This window comes from Mycteria americana, chromosome 8 (assembly GCF_035582795.1).
Source record: "Mycteria americana isolate JAX WOST 10 ecotype Jacksonville Zoo and Gardens chromosome 8, USCA_MyAme_1.0, whole genome shotgun sequence".
NCBI lineage: Eukaryota > Metazoa > Chordata > Aves > Ciconiiformes > Ciconiidae > Mycteria > Mycteria americana.
In genome coordinates, this window is record NC_134372.1 from 39,823,000 (window position 1) to 39,847,073 (window position 24,074).

The 24,074-nt window shown below is 40.2% G+C and overlaps 2 protein-coding genes across 2 annotated transcripts in view; one reads left to right on the forward strand and one right to left on the reverse strand.

Moving 5' to 3' along the window:
- CDH5 (cadherin 5) overlaps positions 1 to 4,641 on the reverse strand; it is a 31,018-nt gene extending 26,377 nt beyond the window's left edge. Inside the window, exon 1 of the mRNA XM_075510830.1 lies at positions 4,477 to 4,641. The gene's annotated coding sequence lies outside the window, so the exon portion shown is untranslated. The remainder of the gene's footprint in view (positions 1 to 4,476) is intronic.
- The window catches only part of TK2 (thymidine kinase 2), a 341,867-nt gene that overhangs the window by 148,172 nt on the left and 169,621 nt on the right, over positions 1 to 24,074 (forward strand). The window lies entirely within an intron of this gene.

Consider the following 24,074-nt stretch of genomic DNA (forward strand, 5'->3'; position numbering starts at 1 on the left):
AAAAAGAATGGAGAAGCTAACCTAAAACTCTGCGCCATTGGAGATTCTGCCAATGAAGCTGAACCTATCAAAGGAACAATTCCCGTCAATGGCAGGATTTCCTATCATTTGCACGAGAACAGCATTAGGCCCTTAGTCTCCTGAAGCGGTGTGTTGTAAGGTAGGCTTTGCACTCCTAGAGGATTTCCAGAACACAAATTCATAGCAGATAGCATCATAAAAGGAAGGGGAAAAGGAAGACTGATCCTTCCAAAGCCTTGCTTAGAAATGTGGACAAAGGCAGGGGAAGGAATTCAACTGTATCCTCCAGACATACTGTGGAAGTGGAATTTCCCTTTACACTGTCATACACAATAAGGACGGGCCTGTGTGTGCTGCAGATAACCCACCTTGCGCCCTGTGGACTTTGCCAGGTGTCAGGAGGACCATTCCAGATGTTGCTGGTGGGCTTGGGGAGAGAGGAGGATGCAGAGCAATGGATTACTTCAGTGGGGGCAAAGGCAGATGGGCTACTGCTAATTTGTGGAGACAGATGGTAGGCTTTTTAAAAGAATGTGTAATAGAAACAGGGGGCTCTTTCTCCTAAAGTTTTGGCAGATGGTGGTGAAATCCCACAGGAACAGGCGGGTTTTGATGACAACTGGACTGGGACAATAAAACTGACCTCTCTGGATTTTGAAAAATGAAGAATTTAAAACATTTCTGCTTTTGGTGTACCTCTAACTATGGTGGTGCTCTGTAACTCCTTGCATTTCAGATAGCAATGTTAGGGCAGAAGAATACTCTTTCCTCTCCACTAGCCTTTTGGAAAGGTCCCCATACAATTTCTCAGTGTGTCCCAGGTAACCATGCTTGCCTTTTCTCTAAAATACCAGTCATTGTCCACTATAAGTTCTGGACCCTTTCATGGATGGTACTTGATAACACTTTCACATGCAGCTCCTAATCTTTTGTAAGACAGTTTTGCTGTCTATCTCACACAAAAATACTTGTCTGGAGAAAAGTCTGCCAGAATGTCCATCCACCTGCTTGACTCTTTTTGGTTTACTGATTGTAAATCTTTACTTGGATATACTCAGACTACCAAAGCTGAAGTGTAGGCAGTGTGAACACCTGCAATGGATGGATAAGTTTCCCCTCTGCCCTTTCCCTGTCTTTGCCCAGCCCTGGAAAACACAGCTCTTGAACTGTTCCAGTTCCTGTGAACATCCGTGGGCTTTAACTAGCACCTAGGAGGGCTGGGCCCCAAATCTTCTCGCTGCCTGCCCAACAGATGTGTATAGCAGCATATGTACAAAATAGACTCATGGCACAAATAACATCCATCACAGAAGTATGTTACAGAGAGAACTTACTTAAAATATTCAGCAAAATCTTACATTCAAAATATAGCTAGTTCCATGCTTACTGACAAATCTGAAATTCAGATCAAGATGAGTGAAGCTCAGGTTCTCACTGAATGAAATGGCTAATTTTTATTCTTGCACTGAAGAACTGTAAACAGGTTCTTCACAATTTTAAATTTTTTTTATATTTCAAGGTCAGACTCATTGCAGAATTTAGGAGGTAGGTGGCACATGCATTGGTGAATGATGTGCGCTCATTTTGCTCATCATTATTCCCGGCATTAGTCCTGTTGGTGGGATTCCTGAGTTTGCAGTGGGCTCTGTACCTGGGCTGAGGACAGGCCTTGGAGCAGGATGCCTGCAAGTTTCTTGGCAGCAAAAATGGTGGCTCCTGATCGTGACTGTGGCACCAGAGCATCGTCTGCTTTCTGTGTTTGCAGTGGAAATACACCTGCATAGGCCCTTCGAATGGAGTAGGGTGCTGAACTGAAGCCCACAGATGGATCAAGCAAACTCTCATCATGGATCAAACTAATATCCAGCTCTGGATTTGCTACGGTCTGTTCTCCTAGTTCAAATTCTGATCAGCTCTTCAAAGGCATGTGTGGGGAATTGCTTTTACACAAATAATCACTGTCTGCTGTGTTCTAGGGTAGAAGGGAAACCAGTCGTGTCAGGGCTAAGCTTTGAGGGATTTTTGATCTGTAAACCCACAAGGAGATCCACAAGGATCTTTCCAAAGGGAAAGATAAATTTTTTAAAAAAATTCACCAAAATATTTTCATGGCCAACAAATTTCTCACGAAGAGAGAGACCCTCTTATCTTCTTCTTGGCACTAACATTTGAACCTCTGAATTAAAGTTCTAGAACCTGAGCAAAAACTGGAATTATGAACTCATGACAAAAATAACCATGAAGATTCCTTACAGAAAGCTCAGCTGCTAGAAATAATCAGTTATCTCTATTCTGTGTACCTCTGCTTTTTTAGAAAATATGAAGTCTTAGCTGGCCTGATTTAAGCCTGTAGCTCTGTAGTCATGTACCCTGACAAGAAAAAAGAATTTTAAAAAAAGTTTTTCTATTTTTCATTTGAAATATTAATTGAAGTAATTGATTTACGGATGCACAGTGAAGTCCTTTGTTCCATAAGTGCTATAAATCAGAAGAGCTTCTAAACCATCCCCAGTGATTTTTACCTGTATCCTGTTTTCAGTTCTGTTTCACTCAGCGGAGGCAGGATGTGAAGCAAACCTGGCAACAAACCTGTTAACTGTTTGGGTGGAACTTTCTCTGCCTAAGCTGCCTCTTTAGCACTGAGCCCTACATCGAGTGCTGTGCAAGCTGCAGATTGCTGAGTGACGTGTAGCTATTTCATGGCATAATTTCAGTGTTAGCATTTGTTTTAAAATGTTTAAGAAACAGGTTTATGATCTTATGTTAAAGAGCAAAGCTTTGGGAAATACTTCTTGTTGCAATGCAGTGCAGCTGTAGCGCTCTGAAAAATAAAGCCCAGGTTTGTGGACAAACCAGGAATGATTTGTTAATTGAGTTTATCTTTTGCTTTCGAATTCATTTGTTTTATTGTTTGTGATTTCACATTCTTCTCTATAGTATACTGTACTGTTCTAAGGCTTTCATATGCTAAATTAATCCTGTGTCCTTTTCTCCTGTTGTTCACCCTTTATTTAAGGATAAAAAGTAACTCCTGGAGATACGGCAGATAAATTGCAAGTCAGCATTTCTGTGATTTGTTTCTGGTATATTGGTTGTTGTTACAAGGCACAAATTAACCTAAGATGAGAAGCTTTTGTAAATCATTGGAGTATCCTTGCTTTTGTCCAATATCTTTTCCTACATGAACATCTATAATACGGTATGCCTTTACAAATGCTGATGTAATGATTTATAATCAGTGGAGGCAGGGACACATTGATTAACTATACCTCTGTTAACTGCAGTAGCAACCAACTTTTAATGTTTTCGGTAGCTAAGAATGGAACAGATTTTCTCACAGAAATTCATCTTCTTCCATATCTTTTTTCCTTGCATTTCTTTCCTTCCTTTATCTTTGTTACAGTGTGACAACCAGCACAGTAAGGTACTGTGCACACTGACAGTCCCACTATTGCAGAATAGAGTTCTTACAGAAAAAGCAGTATCAGTTCATCTCTTATGCATAAATGCTTTGTCTCTGCAAGCTGTACAGCAAACTTGTTAGCTCAGGGACTTGCTACACTATCTTTAGGATAAGATAAAAGCCTTTTCAACCAACTTTTTGTATCAAGCCACTGCTCATAAAATACCTCATCAGAAAAAATGGTTCTTTTTGGACCACTGAGATCAAGAAACTTCTAAAATAAGAATTGCTGATCTTTTAGAACAGGGGCTGTAAAACCTGGTAGTCCAGTGTTAGGGTGCTAAGTACCTGGGCCACTTTAAACTTGAGATTTAGGAGACCAAGTCACTGACGTGTTTATGTAAACTCCCCTCTAAGCCTTAAACAAATCTTTTAGCAGGAGAGATATGCCAAAGCTGGCTAGTATACATGGTGGCTTTCACCTCTTCTTGGCATTAGTCACAGTAAAGCCGTAGCACCGTGAAGACAGATACCAAGTCAACCCCCACTTTGATAAAACATATTGCATCAAATCATAGCACAGCGTACACCTGCTCACTCAAAACAGTGCTAAGCCTGTAACTGTCCACACTGCAAGCGAAATCCTTTCCTAAAGGGTTTACAGGTGCAATTTTCAGTATCATTTCTGTCCCTTTTCTGTTATGAGTGAGCATTGGCAACATAATCTAAATATTACAAACAGAACTACAAAAAAGCATAAAATGTCTCTTCTTTTAAACAATCTGGGAATATTGTGGTATAGCCCAAGAAAGCCAGAGATTTTCCTCTTCTAGTGTCAATTGTAAACAGTTCTGCTGTTGTCTGCACTTAATTTGGTCTAAGTGCCAACAATATTAGGTCTAAAGGATTCTGTGGATATGTATAAAATTCATAGCCTGTCTGCTGGTATTTCTTAAATTATTTAAGACATTAGAAAAGATTTTTGATGGAGGTAAAAAACCTTTGAAATGAACTTCATAGCTGAAGGACAGCAAATACGGTTTATCCCTTACCTGAGTCAGAGTTGGTGGAGCTTCAGTTTGTTCCCAAATTAGGCAAATTAAAATCAACAGTATCCCAAAACGTTAAGCAGCATACAGAAAATGAAGATCAAATAGAAAAATCCACTTCTCTTTTCGTTAAGCAATACTGGGAGTGTTCAACTCTCTAGTCTCCAAGGTTTTCCAGCTGGGAGTCAGCCTTTTCCCATCCTGCATCCCGGCATCCTGTTATTGTTCCAAATCTTAGTAATACAGTGAGAAAAGGGAGTGGAGGAAACAAGATAAACTTAGCCTTATTATTGCTATACCTACTTATTTGTTGCTGACTTTAATGAGGGAGCTGAATAAAAGGAAATTGGCTCTGAGAGAAACACAAAAGTTGGTATGTTATTTAGTATCGTTTTGTAAAGAGTTTTAGGAGTTAGCAAACATCTGAATGGTACTTTAAATAGTGTCTGATATTTGATCAGCACAGACTATGCCTGTTTTGCACATAAAGGATATTCAAAGCAGTTTGGAGATGTCCTATCTATAAGGATTTTTATACCTGCAAGCAAAAAAGCTAGAGCCCTCATATGAATGAGACCGGGCTCCTGTAAAGCTCTGTCAGTGCTGGATGTAAAAATGAAATTTAACAGTATTTTTCGTAGGTAAAATGATGACCCCAGAAGCAAGACAGTGTAGGTGGGCCTTCCAGAAGGAGAAAATGTTTGTAACATCTTGATCATGGTTAGTTTTAAGTCTCGAGTCCACTCAGGGCAGACAGAAGGGAAAGATTCAGCATTTGTGTTACATTCCTGAGGCTGACTAGCTGGGCAGTGGCAGCCTGGGGGAGGTTCACCAAAGCGCAGGTGTCAGTGTCTCTAATACTGTCACCCACATGTCACCCATACTCAGTCAGGATACTGTTCAGTGAGCCCAACCCGATGAGCCAGGTGGCTTCTCTGCAGCCTAGCCTGGGTAGCCAAACCCTTCTGTGGGACTGTGATGCATTCTTCAGTGCCACCTGCCGTTTCCTGCATGTTAAAACTGAAAGCAAAGGTGTATCTCTGGCATTGTACAGTACAAATGGAAGAGGAATATTTTACTAAATAATGCAGAAGAAAATCTGAGAAGTGTGGGACTTAACTCAAACTCACTTTTTTTGAACCAGTTATAATAAATGTAGGCAAATGTTCTATGTATCTTAAGTAGGACTTTAAATAATAATGTTCCACAGTTAAATACTCTCTTGCCCCTATTTGTCATCACAGTCCAGCACAGGTGATGGCATTGGTTTCCTGGCTTGCTAGAAGGCTGAGGTTGGTTAGATTGTTTCACGTTTTTATGATGTACAGCAGCAAAGATGAATGGCTTTTTAAAAAATTTGATACATTAATTATTCAGAAAAGTTAAGCAACTAATGAGGAGACATTTTTCAAAGTCTTACGTAAGGAGACCAACTGGAATTAAGTTTCCTTACAAGAAAATAAGCCGTTCCTGTGTCATTGCTGAGAGGAGAGCAGGGAGGATGTTGATAGGAGTTTTCCAGGGAACTGCAGTTATCTGGTCAGGATGCAGCTCAGTGATAACCTGGTACCCACAGCAGACAACAGTCCCAGATATGATTTACTTTTGCAAATTACTTCAACTGTATTTACAACCGTTGCATAGCCTTTGATGTTCATATCTGCGGACTTGGGAGTAAGCATGCTATTTAGCTAATCTAAACAAAGGATGAGGATAAGGGGGGAGCCTTCACGTCCACTGCTCAGAAAAGGAAAAGAGAAAACTCGTACGTTCTCTATCTATGCCCTGAGGCAACAGGCCTAGATTATCAAGGTTTGTTTTGATGCATGCTAAATAAGCTTTGTATTAGTTGACTTGTTTTATCTCCACTGAAAAGTTCCAGGAAAGGAGTGAGAAAGTTTCTAAAGGCATTTTCAGCATGCTCTCTTTCAGAGCTCAACAGAATAACTCAAAACCATTTATAAGCTTTGAGGAAGATACTTTCAGTTAAATTTTAGAAACCTCATTTAATATCTCAAACCCGTCCACATTATGCTTTATAGATTTCACTTCTGCTGAACTGATTCTTTAAGTCTTCTTTCTGGCTATGAGGAAATGTCCATTGAGATTTCACTGAATGAAGAACCTATCTTTGCAGCCCTCTCCAACAGGCGGCAAAGCTCCTAATGGTTCAGACCACCCCACACCCTCTGGTTTATCCAAGACATTTGCACTGCTGTGCTTCCTAGGCAGTGAATTTCATCACGTTTTCAAACCTGCTGACTCAAAACGCTAGCAAGCAGGTTTTCTTGTCGATCTTAGACTTTCAGACTTCTTTCTCTTTATCATTAGGGCCAAATCATAAGACTTCGGAAAAATTCCTTAGTGACTGGTGTCTTTTGCTAGCAAGGGGGTAATGTTTTAAACCAAATACTATTAATTCATACCAAGTTTTGCTAACGAGAAACATCCTGTGCATGATCAGACAACATAGGCAGGTATACTTACCTTTTAGGTGCCTCATTTTATGTATGAAGTCTTTTTTAATAGTCAAACTTCTGGAAGTGAAAGGAATAGGTAAAAAATTAATATAATCCTTAGCATCTAACAACTTTCCAAGACTCCGTGTGACTTATGGATGGAGCTGGTGGCATGAGTAAAAGGAGCCATAATTATTTACTTGGCATTTCACAGTTTTTGTCTGCCGTTCCTCTTTCCAAATGACACTGGGCCTTTTTCATTGGTCTGTTCAGCACTGCTGTACAAGTTTTCTTCCATGTTATATCCAGCTGTCCCTACTGGATCATTTGCTTTTTTTCCCCGAGGTTTTCCCACAGATGTTCATTAGCTGCTATTTTTTGACTTTGTGGCACCTGGGTTACATGTATCTGGTTCAGATCAGCATCTCTTTCTATGAAACTTCATAATGTTAGCCTGTGTTCTTTAAATGCTGGTGTCTGAGCAATCTTCCAGACTACTTATGCTAGTAAAGTTTAAAATAGTCTTTCCTTTCTTGGATAAAGGGAGTAAAACTCAACTTTGCTTTGAAGGTGCTTGTGCATAGTTTGCATTTGATATTTCTGGGAATCTAAAGTAATAACTGTCATCTTGCTACTGCTGAAAGGAATAATGTGTTATAATGGGCAGAAACAGAGCCTTCATTTACTATGCCAAATCTATATAAATTTGACTGCTCTCACTATACACAGATACCTGTGAGTGGGTTAGTATAAATTAATGGAATTGATAACTGCACAGAATAAATGTGAGATTAAAGCTTGCATCTTTCTTCAGAATTATATTTTATCTGGTGCTGAGGAGATTGGTCAGGTGATCTGAAACTCCAATTTCATTACTTTCTGCGTAGCCAGCAAGGCAGGCTGACTCTTATGGTAATAGCTTTTGGTTACACCTTGTTTCAGTTTTTCACTGTAGTGCTTGTTTGCTGTCCCATCTGATCCGTGGTCTGTGAAGTTCTCCTCAAAGAATTAATGGAAACCATAGTTGCAGGAACAAGTTCGTTGCTTTCCTAACCAGCACAAATTCCAGCAAAGTTGATAAAACAGCCCGTGCCTTTCGCTGAGTGAGCATGGATTTTTTTTTTCTTTGCAAGTAATTCTAGTTACGGTGAAATTCCACATGATAAATAAGCCCTTCTTAATAAGCACAGTTATCAAAACCAAAGACAGCTATTGACACAGCTGCAACTAATGATGTTTTAATTTCTCAAAAGCAATCATCCTAATACTTGGCTCTCACTGGAGGAGGGCTTTACAATTGGCAATACAGCTCAAGAATGCTTTTGTAACAGTTCATAAAGGTTAGACCTAGTAGTCTCTCTTGCTAAAACCAGCACATTACAGGCACTGTGCAAGTGAAGGTCTGCCAAGATTTGAAATTCAGTCACAGCAGTAATACTTGTGTCAGTATTTTTATGACCGGCTAAGAATTATGGTAGGGGAGAGCATAAGCTTTCCTTCGGTTTTAAAAATAAACCTGAAATGCTAATTTTGAACAGCTCGGATAATTATTGTAAAATCCCTCCCATTTTAAATGTGCAATTGTGTCTGACTGTTGTCTGAAGCCTCTCTGGAAGAAACATTACTTAAAGTTTAAAAAATAACAATTACCTCTCCATGTGGAAAGCATAATCTCTGCAGAATGTTGTGTTGTTATTTCTGGGACTTTTAATCAGGGCAGTGCAGTGCTCTTAGTCATTTCCACTTGGTAACTGTTTTCCTTTTTGTCACAGATTGAGGTGCATATCCTGGAGTGAGTCCGACTCAGCTTCCTTTTGTCACGTTGGTTAAACAAAAGAATGTAGCTCTGAATTTTTTTTTAATATAAGGTGTATTTAAAAAACTGCTGAGGAATTTTAGTTAGGGCTGGTAGAACTGGATGTTTGCTGGGGACATGCGATAGCATTTTTCTGAAATGTTTTCCAGAGTACCATTGTGGCTGTACCATACGCGTTTCATTAAACTGGATCTCTCATGGAAGGTTAAATCCTATCCTCCTTAATCAGGCAAGTCTCTCATCATATATGAGACCTCTGGCTGTATAAAGACTAATGACTGCAGGATTTGCGTCTAAAATGTTCAGCAGGGAAAGATCCCAAATGATCTCGTTTCCTTGTTTGGAAATGACAGGAAAAAATAGATGGTAGAAATGTACCCATATTGTACTAAAACTCTTAGTAGCACTCTGAGCAGGAGCTGTAAAGTGAAATTGCCTCGACATTGAACTGAAAGAAAGAAATCATGAATCCCTTTGATTTGTTCATTGAAAACACAGTCCACAGGGACTTTAACAAGCAAGCCTGAAGGCTAACTCAGGCCCACTAACCTTGATATGTGATTTGAGTTTGAAGAGCAAGTCTAATGCAGAGGTGTGAAGCTGATCAAAAATTTTCCAGAAATGTTTTTGATAAACAATCTTGATTTAAGTGAAACTTTTTTACCCACAGAACATATCTGCTTTAATTGAAATGTCCCTTAAAATAGAAACCCAAGCCCACACAATCTCTTCTTCTCCCACTTAAACAAAAACAATGAAAATCGTTACCTTTCATTCATTAACAGTGCTGATTGTTTGTAGAAGCAGCCCAGCTTTCACCTCTGACTGGTAATGTAAATGGGAAGCTCATGTTTTGGTGTAGAAGAGTTTCTCTCTCTCTGTTATGCTAGGTCTGAAATGAGAGGGATAACATCCATCTTAATTTTGGTAAAGTTTGCAGTGCAAACAATCTTTGTGTCTGTGGCATTAACTTAAAAAATAAACAGAACCAGAGTCTACAGTAGGTGATGGAGAGGTAGTGCTGTGGAGCTGCTGGGGCAGGAGGGCCTGGGGAGGTTTGCCTCTGTTTGAGCCCTGTCTTGAGTTTCTCTGGACACTGTTCTCGTGTCCTGACTGTGTGTTGCGATTCCTCGCTCTGTCAGGGATGCAGCGTATCAGGAGCAGGGAGATGGAGAGAAGCAAGGATATGGCCTCCTCTCTTTCCTTCCTATACTATATACATAACTCATATGCCCATCCTGATACTGGCTTTCATATGACATTCTCCCCATTAATGGGCCAGATGTTGCCAGCTGAAATGCTTGACTGCAAGCTCCTGACTTCAGTGGTGGGGTGACCAAGGGTAGTGGATCTCAGTCCCTGCACTCAGCAACACTGGCTGTTTGACTTGTTCTGAAGTGGAATGTCTGCTAGGAAGCTCTAAAACAGAAGAAGATTTTAGATAAACTTTAAAAAAGGTTGAAATAATGTTGATTTTTCTTTCAAAAAAGACTGAAACCTGATTTTTCTGCCTCTTACTGTTCTCTGAGAGCCTCAGGGGAGATAAAAAGTCAGATTACTGCTTGAACTGCAAGCTATATACCAAATAACCATTCTGGACATCGGAGAGATGTCATCCCAAAAGCTGCAGCACACAAATAGCTCTGTGATGCTGGGATTCGTGTGGCTAATCAAGTGCAGAAGGAGTTTTATCTTGAGAGTAAGATTTTTACAGTATTGGGGTGAAAAGAGCAGCGTGCAACAAAGAGTAGGTCGCAAACTTGGGGTTGCTTTCAGGGTGATGTTGGGGTGCCATTCACCTCAGTGTCTTTCCCGAAGCTGAGGCACCGTATCCACTTGTAAACTTGCCAGAGGAGGGATGTGTCTCACTAGTGCTTTGTTCCGTGCCAGATGAGTCTGCTAATAAACAAGTTCCTGGAAGGGAAGCTGCACTGGGTGTTTACAGGACACGAGATGACCCATACCTTAAATGATTTCTTTGATGCCCCTTGAAGTCTCTGGATTGTCCCTTTATCTTGTTACATTGAACTGCCGGCGCTCCAGTGATTTAATCTCTGTGCATGAAGTCATGCCATTGACGTTAGCGTCTCCTGCACCAGGTCACGGATCATCCCTCCCTTCCCCCCGTTTCATCACGCAGGGGTGGGCAGAAGTGCTCTGCTGCTGCGCTTGGAGCATCTTCCAGCAGAGCTCTGCTGCGCCCTATTAAGGTGCGCACGCACACACACACACACACACACACACGCTGTCTCGCTGCTGTGCAGCCATGGCCCTGCTTGGAGCACGGCGTGCCAGCCCCAGCTGGTTGGCAGATCGCAGTTGGGGCTGGCCAGATCTCTCTGGCATATGGTTTCATGGAGTGGGAGAGCGACTGCGACACCCTGCTATCGATGCACGAGGTGCCAGTGAGGAGATGGAGACGCGCGAGGCATGGGGTCCGGGCTCCGCTGCACGGCACAGACTGTGTGTGAGACTCCACAGGCTTCTGCGACAGAGATCAGATGGACCCGAGTCTCAAATTGCTGCCACCCTTTTCCCAAGGACACGGGATTTCAGACTGGGGTTTTGTTTTGTTAAAATAGCACATGGGAAAAGGGAAGGAGGTACATGTGCTTTCTATAAAAGCTGTTCATGGATCTGTCTGCTGGGCTCAGCGTGTCTGAGCGTTTGCCAAAAGGAGGGTGGAGAGAGCTGCTCTGAAAGAATTCTTGCTGAGGGGTTGAAGTCTGGGAGCCAATGCACTAATGCCTTGTAAATTGGTTCACTGACTTTTACTCATTTATATGCACTCCCTTTATGATACCCCCAGACCTAGGCTGCCTTATTTCTGGTTTTGCTGCCAAACACTGTGCAAATGCAGATGGTTAAAGTGTATCACTGGCAGTCCCCCATGTATTGTTCCTGTTCTGCAGTCTGCATTGTGCCTCTTTTAGCCAGTGAGTGTATGTGTAAGAACTCCTAATGGCTTGGAAATCAGTCAGTATAGATTTTTCCCCCAACCCGTTGAAACTGAGCCATCCATGTGGAGGCAACAGCAGCTAGTATTTTCCTTTATTTAAACACTGGAGGCCATTCTTGCTGTGGTGTTGTCTCCTCTGCAGTGAAGCTGCTCTGATTTGCACTAGTTTGAATTTAGCCATTGCAGTGGAATGTGGAATATAAAGTTTCAGTCTTTCCCTAGAACTGATAAAACAGCATTTAATTCTTAACAGAAGAAATATAATTGCGTAAATAACTCCCTAGCTTTCAACAGCATAGGGACAGCACAAATCTGATGGAAATCCAAAGATTCAGGTTTGGATTTTCTTGTTTGTAATTTTGGCATAAAGAACGACCCTGCAAATAGTCAGGGAAAGTAGTCACAGAGGTTGAAGGGCTTGGTCTCTAAAATGCCAAATTTCAGTGACTGTGATCTTTGCAATGCAGTGGAAAAGTCATTTATAATCTTCTGGTTACCTGTGAATTGCTCAGTTTGATAGTGCTGAGGCATGGGACTGGTCTGCCCAGCTACATGCTCACACTTCTGAGCTGTAAGTATCTCATTGCAACTCTGCTAACTGAGGGAATAATGCAGGATGAAAAATGTGTAATGAATAATGAAAAGACTCAAGCTTTAGGAATTAATGATTCATGCTGAAATATATCTGCCCTGGACAATTTTCTTTTGCTGATATTTCATCCTGAACATACAAATGGTTATGCCATGCCCATCCCTGCACACTTTAACAGAGATTAAAAAGCGTAAGAGTTGGTTACTAACATCCAAACAGAATCTGAAAGGAGAGAATATATATATTTAAAAGCACAATGGAAAATTTAAGACAGTTAAATCCTTGTTTTGACTTTTCAGGATTTACATTAATTTTGGAAATTCAGAGAAATAGAAAAATGATTGATCTTGCTAGTTTGCAAAGGTTGTGCATGAACACTTCTATTAGGATCTATCTTCCTGAGCGCGGTCCTGAAAAAATATGCCGCTAAATTAACTTATTGTGTAACGATATATTTACAATAAACTAGAGGAAAGATAAATGTTCGTGAATTACTGCAAGTAGATTTGCAGCTATTTTGACTTGTTACCACTTTAATGCAGGAGAAAATTATGCTGATTTAACTTTAAAAATTTGTTTTGAAGAGAAAGCATAATTTTAAAACACTTGATTTTCAAAAAAAACACCTTTTATGTATTATTTGCACACTAAGTGCAATATTTTTAAATGTGCTTCAGGTATCTATGAAATAAAATGGCTGGTAATTAATATTATTTTTGTTACAGAATAACTCATAGCCTCCTCTGAAGGCTGCCTGAGGTTAAACCACAGCGATAGATCCCGAATCCAGGCCCTTCTTTGGTGGATGGGGCAGTTCAGCCAGAGCAGGTCTGACCCAGATCTTGACCCTGCCCTCCCCTCAGACCAGAGCTCTGTGGCTGTTTCTGTGCTCTGAAGCACAGAAACCGCTGTGAACGTGAGGATCTGGCCTGTTCGAATATTGGACTGAAATGGCCAGATGTTTGTTAGTGCATTTGTTCCTCAAAGCTGTATACAATAGAATAGACTATTTCAGTTGGAAGGGACCTACAACGATCATCGGTATTTGGCTCCTGCGAGGCTGGGCTCAGATCTCATTAGAAAAACTTTCTTATGACACTTCCAGTGTTTCCTGCCCGCGTTCAGATGACAAAGGAACTGGCTTTCTTGAAGAATTTTGTTGTTTCCTCTGCTGACCTTGGCCGGCATCTGCAGGTGTACAGCAGCACAATGAGAAATGCCTTCTACGTGTTTCCTTTACATCTTCAGAAAGGTTGGTTTCGGGGAGGCTTGGATGAAATATGAGCCATTTGTAATCATCCCTGTGGAGCATTATCACAGACAGGGCTGCACGTAGGAAACGAGTGCAGAAGTGTTCTGAAATGTAAGTGTTAAATACGAGCAGATTTTTAAAATCTGGCTTGTTGGAAACTATAAGGCACCTAACCCAATAGCAGTGAAATGCAGTGACTCAACAAGCTGGAATGTGCTGTTGGCTGTGGGTGATGCTCTTTGGTGGCTTCCATCTGGGTGGGGGTAGAAAATGCATGTGGTGTGGCTCTGGAGAGAGCATTTCAGTTCAAGTGGGAGGGAGTCCTGACCGCACGGGATTTCACTGCGGGTAAAAGATGCCTTCTCCAGCGCAACACGGGACAGCTTGTCTAGCGCTAAAATAGAGAAGCACATCTGTGTGTCGCAGAGTATTTGTTTCACATAAGCACTCTCTGACTGTCACGGCAAAGATTTTCTGTCCTGTCTTATCTGGAGGGGAAGAAAAGAAAAAGATGTTACTGCTATCATTACAAAAAGTAGATTTGTTTTAAGAGAGGTCAAATTAAGACTAAAACGATGGGTACCTGAGCATGATTTGACAGTGGTGCTGCATCTACAGGCAGGCTGAGGTATTTAATACACTACATGAAAGCCTGTAACAAAGTAAGTTTTTTTTATTCTGAGTCAGTTTACACTATTGGAGCAGACTTGATCTCTGACAATTATACAAGTGTAAATATAAAGAGCTTCTACTGAGGCTGTAAACAACAGTCATTTAAACACTTACTTTTTACAGTAACTTGAATAATAGTTGAAAGTGTGAATTTACTTCTTTAGCAGTGATTGACCAGTTGAGGTGTCTTGGGTTATATTTGAAAAAATGCTGTGCTTTATTTTGACTTGACAGTCTGGAGGTAGAGAGGAAAATGAAGAGCAACTGTAGTCACGGAGTTGAACTATTCAGTAAGGGCTTAAATGCATCACAAATCAGGAAAATGAGAAATTCCAGGTTTTGATTTGGCTTTACAGAGCAAAAGACCAAGTAGCACATGAGAAAATGAGCCTGCTGTGTTGCGTGCCTTTGTTAATAAATATGAACAAATATAGTTTGCAGCATAAATCTACGGTCTATGTAACCAAAAGAATTTAGTGATGGAACGATCTTTGCTTCATTTTGCTTGTTGCTGGAGGGTCAGAGACTTTCTTGCTTCTGTGGGAGAGGTTGTGCCTATTAGGCAGAGCAGCCTATTTGCATGCGTCTTTATTGACAAGGTGTAGCCAAGAGCCTGGGGTGCTGGAGAGATTCCTTGGCTTGTAGTGGTGTGGCGTGCTGGTTTGAAGGGAATTGCTGGGACTAAACAGGTGGTGATGGTTGAGTGACTGCAGATATTCCTGTCACAAAGTTGAGAATTTGTTTTTTCTTTTGCTGTTTAGGGGTGCCCTTCTCACCCCCACCTTTTCCAGCCAGCACACTGCATTTCCACCTTTTTCCCTGCCAGTTCACATGCACTCAGTATCCTTCTCCTGCTCCTTCCTGCAGGTCCTCCAGTTTTTCTCTTTCCCTGCTTTCATCTGTAGTGCCTCCAGATTGTTCTGTACTGCAAATGAAACCGTGCCCCTCAGACCTCTGAAGAGCAGAAGGGAGCAGTCTCCCTGCCTGCAATACCAGGGAATCTAGGGTGATTGAATGTGGCTCTCCTGCTTTTCTGATTTTTCCCAGCAACAATATATGTGGCCTATCCCATGCCAGAAATATTTTCTGGGATGACTGGATCCGCGTGCCATAAGCCACCCTACTACAGTGTGATGTAGGAGCTTGTACTGGTGCTACATGTTTCAGGGCTAAAACACTTCTTTTTAGCTTCAGTGATACCTCATCTACAAAAATGTGTGCAGTACCACAAACAAAGGTTAGAGCTGCTGGGACCACTTGCTGATGAAGTTTATTATGATGTCCAGAATGAAATAGGGCCCCGTTGTGCTGATCATTGTGCAGACGGCTTATTGGTTTGAAACCTTCAGTTCAGGCTTGGCCTATGAAGTGCTCTTTTTCTCCACTCCTGCAAGGGGTTGAAGGCACTGGGGTAACGTTTTTATTGACCTAGCCAGCTGTAGCTTAATTAAGTTTTAAAAGTGGGTTTACTTTAAATTCTGTGACTGAAGCCCCTTGAAACGAATTTGTTTGTGAATAAATCAAATATTATTTGCTATTGATTTCCTAGTTTTTGCAGATCATATCTCTTTAAGAAAGGCTTAGATTTTTCATTCTGGATTCTGATCTATGACCCACAATTTTATGATAATACAACTAACTGTATACCCCACGTTGGGAAGAATTGTCCCATTTCCCTTAATAGTACTGCTAGCATGAGTAAGGTGATCTGAATTTTGGATTTACTACTGCATGTTGATACAACCTGGAAGTGTATCTTTCTAAAGTACTAAGAAATGTAATGGTGATTTTAAAAGCTTTTATTACCATTTAAAATCAAATGCTGCGTCCATTTTCTGGAAAGCAGAAGCTGACTTCTGGTTTTAATTGGATCAGTAACATTTCTCTGCATTTTGTTATATGCATTATATAACTCTAGTGTTAGCTACTTTCAGTTGCATAAATGATGCAAATACTCACAAAGCACTTCATCAGCAATACAACCCTAACCTGATGATGCTGCAAAGGTGTATACTGTACATGTATTGGACTCTTACCGTCTCTTCAGGGGAGGCCTGCTTGCTGTCAAGGGTTTCTTCATTCTCTGGTTTAACGATTGTTGTAGGGACGTGTAGGGCCAAAGGATCTGTGAAGCTCATGAGAGCAAAATGTGGAACATACCAGATGAAGTCAGGCGTGAGGTATTCTCCTCCGTGTTGACCTCTCTGTTGCTACCTCCATCCATCCGTCACGGAGTGAAACTGGTTGATATTGCCAGGAGGTGCTGTGGAGTTCAGGTACCCCAGGCTAGTATTTCCCATGACATTTGTGGCATGTGCTTACTTATTTGATGACTTATGAAATGTCCCCCTTCCTTGGTCACAAGAGGAGATTTTTTTTTTTAAGGGAAAATAAGCAACTAATTTCTCAGCTTTTTGAAGGCATTCAATTAAAGGCATGTATCATGGTACAAGGAGAAGATGCAATCTGGATGCCAGTAAATACTACCAAATACACTTTGAATAGAATAGTATGTGGGAATGGGAACTTTTTTTTTCTTTCTGAATACAGCAGTTCTGGTTTGTTTTGACCCATCTATGCTTCTATCGAAAGGATTTCCTTTCTATAACAAAGCTTGGGACAGGAAGCACATTGTGTTTGGACTTTTGCTGAAATAAGGTATAGGCTGTTGTAAAATGTTAAACCTGTACCTTTAAAGTGGGCTCTTCTCTATTGGAGTTGTTTTTTTCACACTTTAGAAACTGGCTATTGGGGAAACAAAGCAAAATTTAAGGAAAAGGAGAAAATTGTTTTTCTCTGTTGGTATAGTATTTTAATGCTAGTAAGTTTTAGGAATAGGAGATCTTGGAGGAGGGAAAAAGAAGAGTCCTATTTTAAAAATAAAACATACCCCCTTTGCTACATATATCAGCTTCTTACAATAGATAAGGGTTGTGTCTCACCTTGCCTGCATCTGAAATCCCCTCCTGAAGAGCTGTTGTAACCCAAGATATGGTAATCACCTTGCATGCTGATCTGACTTCAGCAGGCAGACATCTTCTGCCCTGTTAGTGTCTCTTCTGTGGCTATGACATCTGTCTGTCTTTTTTCTGTATTTAAGGACAGCTTTTAAAAAAAATATCATTAGCATTGGCCCATTAAAATCAATGATAGCACTGGTAGATTAAATAACAGATCATGTAGATTAGCGACATGTGAAAATCAACAGCAGTAGAAAGATTTCATCTTTAGGGTTTAATTTTTTTCTATGCCAGTAGTGCAATGGTGCTTTTAGCTCTGAATTCAAAATGTGTTCTGGCATTTTGCATATATAAGCAACCTGAGTTGTAAAACAGTCGGTTTGCTTATGTATACACAGTGCAATAGTAACTACCCCTATAGATGAAAACGGCATTCCTTGAGTTTTGTGACCTGTCCCAAAGTCATAGCTGTACTTACCATAGTCAAATCTTCCATGACTGAGGGCTTTTTAGTAAGTATGAGTATCTGTACTGCGCAAAGGCAAACCCCTGTTATTAATTCCCTCTGATTGTAAAAGGAAATTGTCTCAGTAATCTTATGAGCAGTTTTGTTATTTGATGTGTGTTAATTACATCCTAATTCCTTCTGGTTGTAACGTGAAAAGTAAATGGTGAGACATATCTTACAATGACACGTGCAACTTCAGTTGTAGCAAAAGCTGGTCTGTATTTTCTAAAGATCTTCTTTGGCAGTTGTATGAGAGACTTAAGAGGATGAGTGTAGATACCATGGAGCAGAAAATATATATGGAGAAAAGAAAAGTCATTGTCTGTTAAAGACTTATTTGGAAAATACTTGTAATAATTCCTGTCTATGAAGCTGGGTTCATTATGTAGCCAATACTAATCCAGACTGTATATTGAGCAGTTTTCTTTCTGGGTGCCTTCCCTGAAGAGGCCTCAAAGATGAGAAAAAAATTGAATTTTTTTGGCTGATATTCCAGGTTAATGTTAATAATTTTTAATGCACCATAATAATTAGAACATCAGTTGAGACTTACAGATTTTTTGCGAGGGAGATGCAGTGAGCGGCTTGATACAAGGTCTCGTGTCTGGTAGGGGAGGTTTTTGTGCACTTCTCTGGACTCTTCCTCAATACCAGCCCAGGTCTGTTTTCACCACAGTTTTATCTTTCGTGCATGCTGTTTTGTGCTGACCAGCTGTCATTCCAGTGCTTAAAAAATGTACCCCACCTAGTGTGATGAATGAATTGACTTTTAAGAACAAGAGGAAAAACACATTGTATCCATCACCGGCAGAATCTCCTGGGAAGCCGGGAGTTCAGGAAGGATGCAAGAATGAGAACTCAAAGCCAGAGAAATCTTAAACACACTTTTTTAACCTTGAGAGGATAACATTTAAGGTTACCTGGTGGATGGTTATCTGTGGCCAGAGGCTGCTGAATTTCTGAGCAGACCACAGTGGCCATGAAACAACGTATTGGGGTAGGTCAGTACTAAAGATAGAAGCAAGGGTTTCAGCTTCTGTTGAGAAAGCTTTTCACAGAGCGCACCAAGCACAAATTTATACAGCATACAGCCTAAAGCAGCTAATTGTAAACCAGCGTGTTTTCATGTATAATCTTTAGAGGCTTTCTAAGCCGAATGATCAAATAGCTCAGGATGTTTGTAATGGACTGTGAAGCTTTTCACTTGTTCTACCATGTGGCTGAGGGACAATGTTTACTGCCCAAGGAAAAAATGGTTGCAAGTATGTGGGCCATGTAGCATCTGCTAAACCTGTGTTGGCAGCCTTTTCAATGAATTAAGGGATGAACAGGGCATGGTGGAACTTGAGCTGTTGTCTTTCTGTGAGAAGGCGGCTATTTGGGCAATTGCAGTTTTCCTTGATGAGTGAAGAGAGCTTGGGGCTGGCGTTCCTGAAACATTCAGAAGCTCAATCAAAGTTCAAGCATTAGACTGTGGCAGATAAATTTGCACCTTTGTCCAACTTTAAGCTCACTTAATACGAAAAGAAGAAAGCACTGTGTCAGTATGAAATGCTGTGTAGTCAGGATGATATTTAAAAAAATTAAAATAGTCTCCTGATAGGTGGAGAAGGCCTGAAATGCATCACTGAAAATCTAACAAAAGCAACATTTTCTCCCCCTTCTACTACCAGAGATGTTTCTGTGAAATGGCAAAATGTTTACAGAACCAAAGTAGTTAAACCAATGTTATTCCCTCTTCTGACATTTTCGAAGCCTTGATAAGAATCTCTTCCTTATCATTTTTGCTTAGCAGCCTGTCATTCCTTTTTGGAAGTTGTGTCACACTGCTGTAACACTGAAAACATTATTTTCAGGCAGACACACTTGTATAATTTACTCTGGTTTGTATTGAAACTAATCATCCCGTAATCACATTACGGAAAAAAAGAGATGAATTACAAACTTTAGAATTTGTAGATTATCCTTCATTAGAAAAGAAATTTAAAAACTGAACGTATCCCACGTAGGTCTGTTGTTGCTGAACCGCTTCAAAGCAAGTCCTTTGAAAGGGTAAATCAAAGTCAAGATAATAATTTCTTTGCTTCAGATATCATGCAACTCTAAGCATAGTTCAAGTCCTGGTATAAAATGCTGACAACTAAAGAAAACACTTCGTATGTTGCCCACAAACAAAACTTGTCTTTTGGTAAACACAGCGTAAGTAGACTTAAGAATTATACAGGCTTTCTGAAAAGATGAGAAATTAACCCAGGATTTATTTTGACCTTAGTTTTTAAGTCTTTTGCTGTCCTGAACTTTTAGCTTATTTTTTGAATTTTCAGTTCTTGGCTTTTTTTACACTCAGTGAGTTAAAGGATATACTAAATGATACTGACATAAAATACAGTCCAGATCAGTTTAAGACAGTCAGTTAAGAGGTACTAAATGACAAGACATACAAACAAAGTAGACCAGGCACTGAATGCAGCACGGAAACTTAAACTTGTTTTTCCATTTCCAACAATGAAAGATTTAAAAAGAAATACTTTTTAATAAATGGATTTTAAATTATAACTTAATATATATTTTATAATTTGCATACAATTATTACTTAATATTAAGTTAAACTTAGACTATAACCTATATAAAGTAAAATAAATTATATAGGAAAAATAAGATTCAGACAGCTTATTCCTTAACACTTTGGTGTGAAAGCGCACCATGGGAAAGTAAATCGTCATCTGGACTTGCAGTCAGCAGCTGGTGGGGGCTATGTGGAAACTGGAGTCAGCCCTTACCTGTTTCCACTCTAGGTATTCAGCTTCACGGCAGCTGAAACTGCTCCAAGTCTGGGCTAACTCTGGTCCCGTGTCCTGCCCGCTCTGATCTCTGGCCCCTCCACGGCTGAGTTGGGGCAGGGAAGTGGTCTGACTGAAAACGGTTCACCTCCGCGAGTGCAGGTGCGTCTAAGAAGGAATTTCTGTCTGATGCTGAAAAAGAGTTGTCTGTCTTTAGGCACTGTAAGAGTAACGTAGCCGGCAGATTGTTCAGGTGTTGCATAGAAGTCACGTCAAGAGGTATCCCACTAAAACCTGGGAAATGGAGTAATATTTTACACTTGCTAGATCCACATTCTGGTACCTTGACTGACTTTGGGTAGCCTCATAACTGGTCCCATTTAGTTGGGACTGTTCAGGAATTTCAAGAGACTAATTTTCCACATGAGAACTGGTCCCATAATGCTGTTTGCTGGTGTTACTCATAAAGCTCTAATGGTCTGGATTGGTAACTGCTAAATCATAGTAGCTCCGTCATCTTTACTGATAGATTTACTATTAATGTGACAGTTAAGTGGCACATTAAATATTATAGCCATTATTTAATCTTCTTTTTAAAATATAGTCTAGCTTATTAAGTGTAATTTGACTTCAGCTATACTTGTGTAACACATTATGCCAATATAAATGGCTCTACTGCAGGTGAAGCTGAACTCTTAGTGAGGTCAAGATGTATAAAGTTTAGCTAGCTGTCAATTTTTATGACTGTTCTGAAATACTTATGCCCACAGAAAGGCAGCCCTTCAACAGAGAACAGAATTTACAGCTTTTAAAAAACCGCAACCAGAATACGGGAATGCTATCCTTAATATTGGAAACTTAAGAATCTGAAAATTAAAATGTGGTAGGTTTGCAGAGATATGAACAAAATGGTGTTGCTGTTAAGAAACCAAATGAATGTAATAGAACCCTTATCCTTAGAAATAATAACAAAACCAACAATAATAACAGTGATAAAGGAACATTCATATCGCGTCTCGCATTCAGGAATGGCATGCAGCTTCTGTGGAGGACGTGGGATAGTTGTTATCACAAATGCTACTTCATTTCTAAGCAGAAGATACTAAGTACAACTGTGACCCATCAAATCCTGTGTAGTTAGGCATTACAACTACCTGACATTCATTCTTGTCCTCTTTTAGTGATGTCATCACCATAACTCTTAAGTGCATGTAAGTGCACCAAGAGCTTATGCCTCACAACGCAATTAGGATAAATAGTAGCAGTCTTGAAATCACCATTTGTGTTGGGAACTGCTCAGTATTGATCACAAAATGGCTTGGGAATGACCAGACTGAAAGATTAGAGAATGGGTTAATTTAAAGCTTCTGAAATAGGCTGAATTTGTATGTTTGGTTGTGATAAAAAAAAAAAAAGAAATCAAATAAAACCAAACCTCTACTCCTAAAAGGAAAATTAAATTAAATGACCCCCAGAAAGAGATTACTTTGATGAAAATTATTTTCTAAAATGAATGCCATAACGACAATTGAAAAAGCTTTACCTATAGTTACTTATTTCTCTAAAAAACCAAGTATAGTTTTTGTGAAATGGCATTTCGCTTGAATCAGTTATTCCATTTTGAGGTCAGGCTGCTGTTACATTATCATCACCTCTAAAACATAATGTGATATACAGACAGCCATAAATTGCCTCTTGCAACATGCGAAATAAAAACGTAATGGATTCCCATTGGATTATAAATGGCAGTGGTAGGAAGACCTTCATAATTTTGTGGCTTTACCACATATGAATTATAGGCATGATCTCTCACTAACAGGATGCATATAAATATCTATAATCATTGTGCATTCATTTATGTATTCTCCATTATGCTTGTAATGTGTCTAAGGGTAAAAAATACGGCCACAGAGATGACAGCAGAGTTCAGCAGAAAAATATTTCTGATGTTTGTTCCACCGTGATTTCTGCCAGAAGGAGAAGCCTTTCAGTAGCATCTCACTGTCCTCTTTGGGGGGTTACCCTGACCTGAGAGGGACTGTGGGCATGGTTAGAAACACTCCCTGCTCCTCACAGGTAGAAATGTAGGCGTGAAGATTAATGAGCAGGCAGCAGTCATTGATTTACTGGCCCCGACACTTCCAGCTCTCAGCTTAAGGGTGTTTAAAGAACATGGTGAAAGCTCCTGTCCCTTTGGCTTTTCCATTCAGGTTTTCATGACTCTTATATAGAAACAAGTGATTATTGTTCAGTCTGAGAAGTGATAAATTGTCAAAATGAAAAAATCTACAAAATTGAACCAAGTCCACAACTGCTATTGAAAGCCTGGTTTGTCATTAATCTCTTTGCTGGGTGCTGATGCCCAGTAAGCACTAAATAGGAGTCTGTTAGGGCTCACGCTGTCCTGGGGGTCAGCTCAAGGCTGGCGTAACGTTCTGGTGAAACTGGAGACCAGGTACGCAGTGTTTATAAGCTTGCCACTGTTTTGAAAAATGTCACCTGGTGTAATTCAAACAAGGCAGCGTCCCTGTAGCTGTCAGCACTAACAAAGACCACCAAAATGTTATGATGCTGGAGTTTCTGTACCCAATAATTTTGACACATCCCATTGCTTCTTTTATAACCTCCTTTAGGGAAAATATGCTTGCCACTCCTGTGCTTCCTACACGTGGTATGACCACAGCGATTCCTGCCATGTATGTTATCACTGCTGAATAAAATACAGGATACTTCTCTTTCCTTTCCCCCCTCTTTTTTGTGCATATATCTCGTATTATCAGCTTTGTATATTTTAGCTATTTTACCTTGAGAGAAGACAACACCGAACTAACAGCTATGAAAAATAATGTCTTAAAAGTGCCCCATCTAACAAAAATACTGCATCCCAAACAGAGGCAGGAAATGGTGTTCGCTCATCGATGCCAGTAGTGATGGGCTTTCCTGGGGTCTTCCTCACTGTGGCTGCAGACCCAGTTTCCCCCGTGCTGGCTTATGAGTTCTGACAGTTCTTCGTGCTCCAAATGAACGAAACCTTTTCTGCGTGCTGGCAAGATGAATTTCTGCGTCTAACACCACAGCTGTCCACAGGAACATAGCGTTTTCAGTTCATTTCCTGCTCTTGTTAAAAGAGCTTCCCTTTACAGTTTTGTGATGGCTTCAATGTTTTTGGTAACATTGAGAGATCTGGGTGAAATGACAGTGCAGACTATTGTATTTCCAGTCCAGTAAAGGTTTGTTCCAATATGAAAATCTGGAATTAATTTAGTTATAAGTAAAAGAAAATTTTCTTATTGTGCTTACAAAAGCCACAGAACAAAATGGTGTGCAGTGGACACTGCTGGTTCGAAAACTTAAAAAACCTGGGACAAGAAAATACTACCCTCTCAAAAGGGGGCTCCTGTTTTGCTCCAAGTTCTTTGTTAGATCTCTGCTGTCTGAGGATTAATTTAATGCAGTTACCTGTGGAGTTATTTAAAAGCACTTTCTGTTGCAAATCTCGTCAAAAGGATTCTGCAAGTGCTACTCTTAATTATTTCAAAGAATGAAAATGACCTTTAATGTGTTCTCCCGCATTAACCTTCTTCCCTGTAGTAAATAAGATGG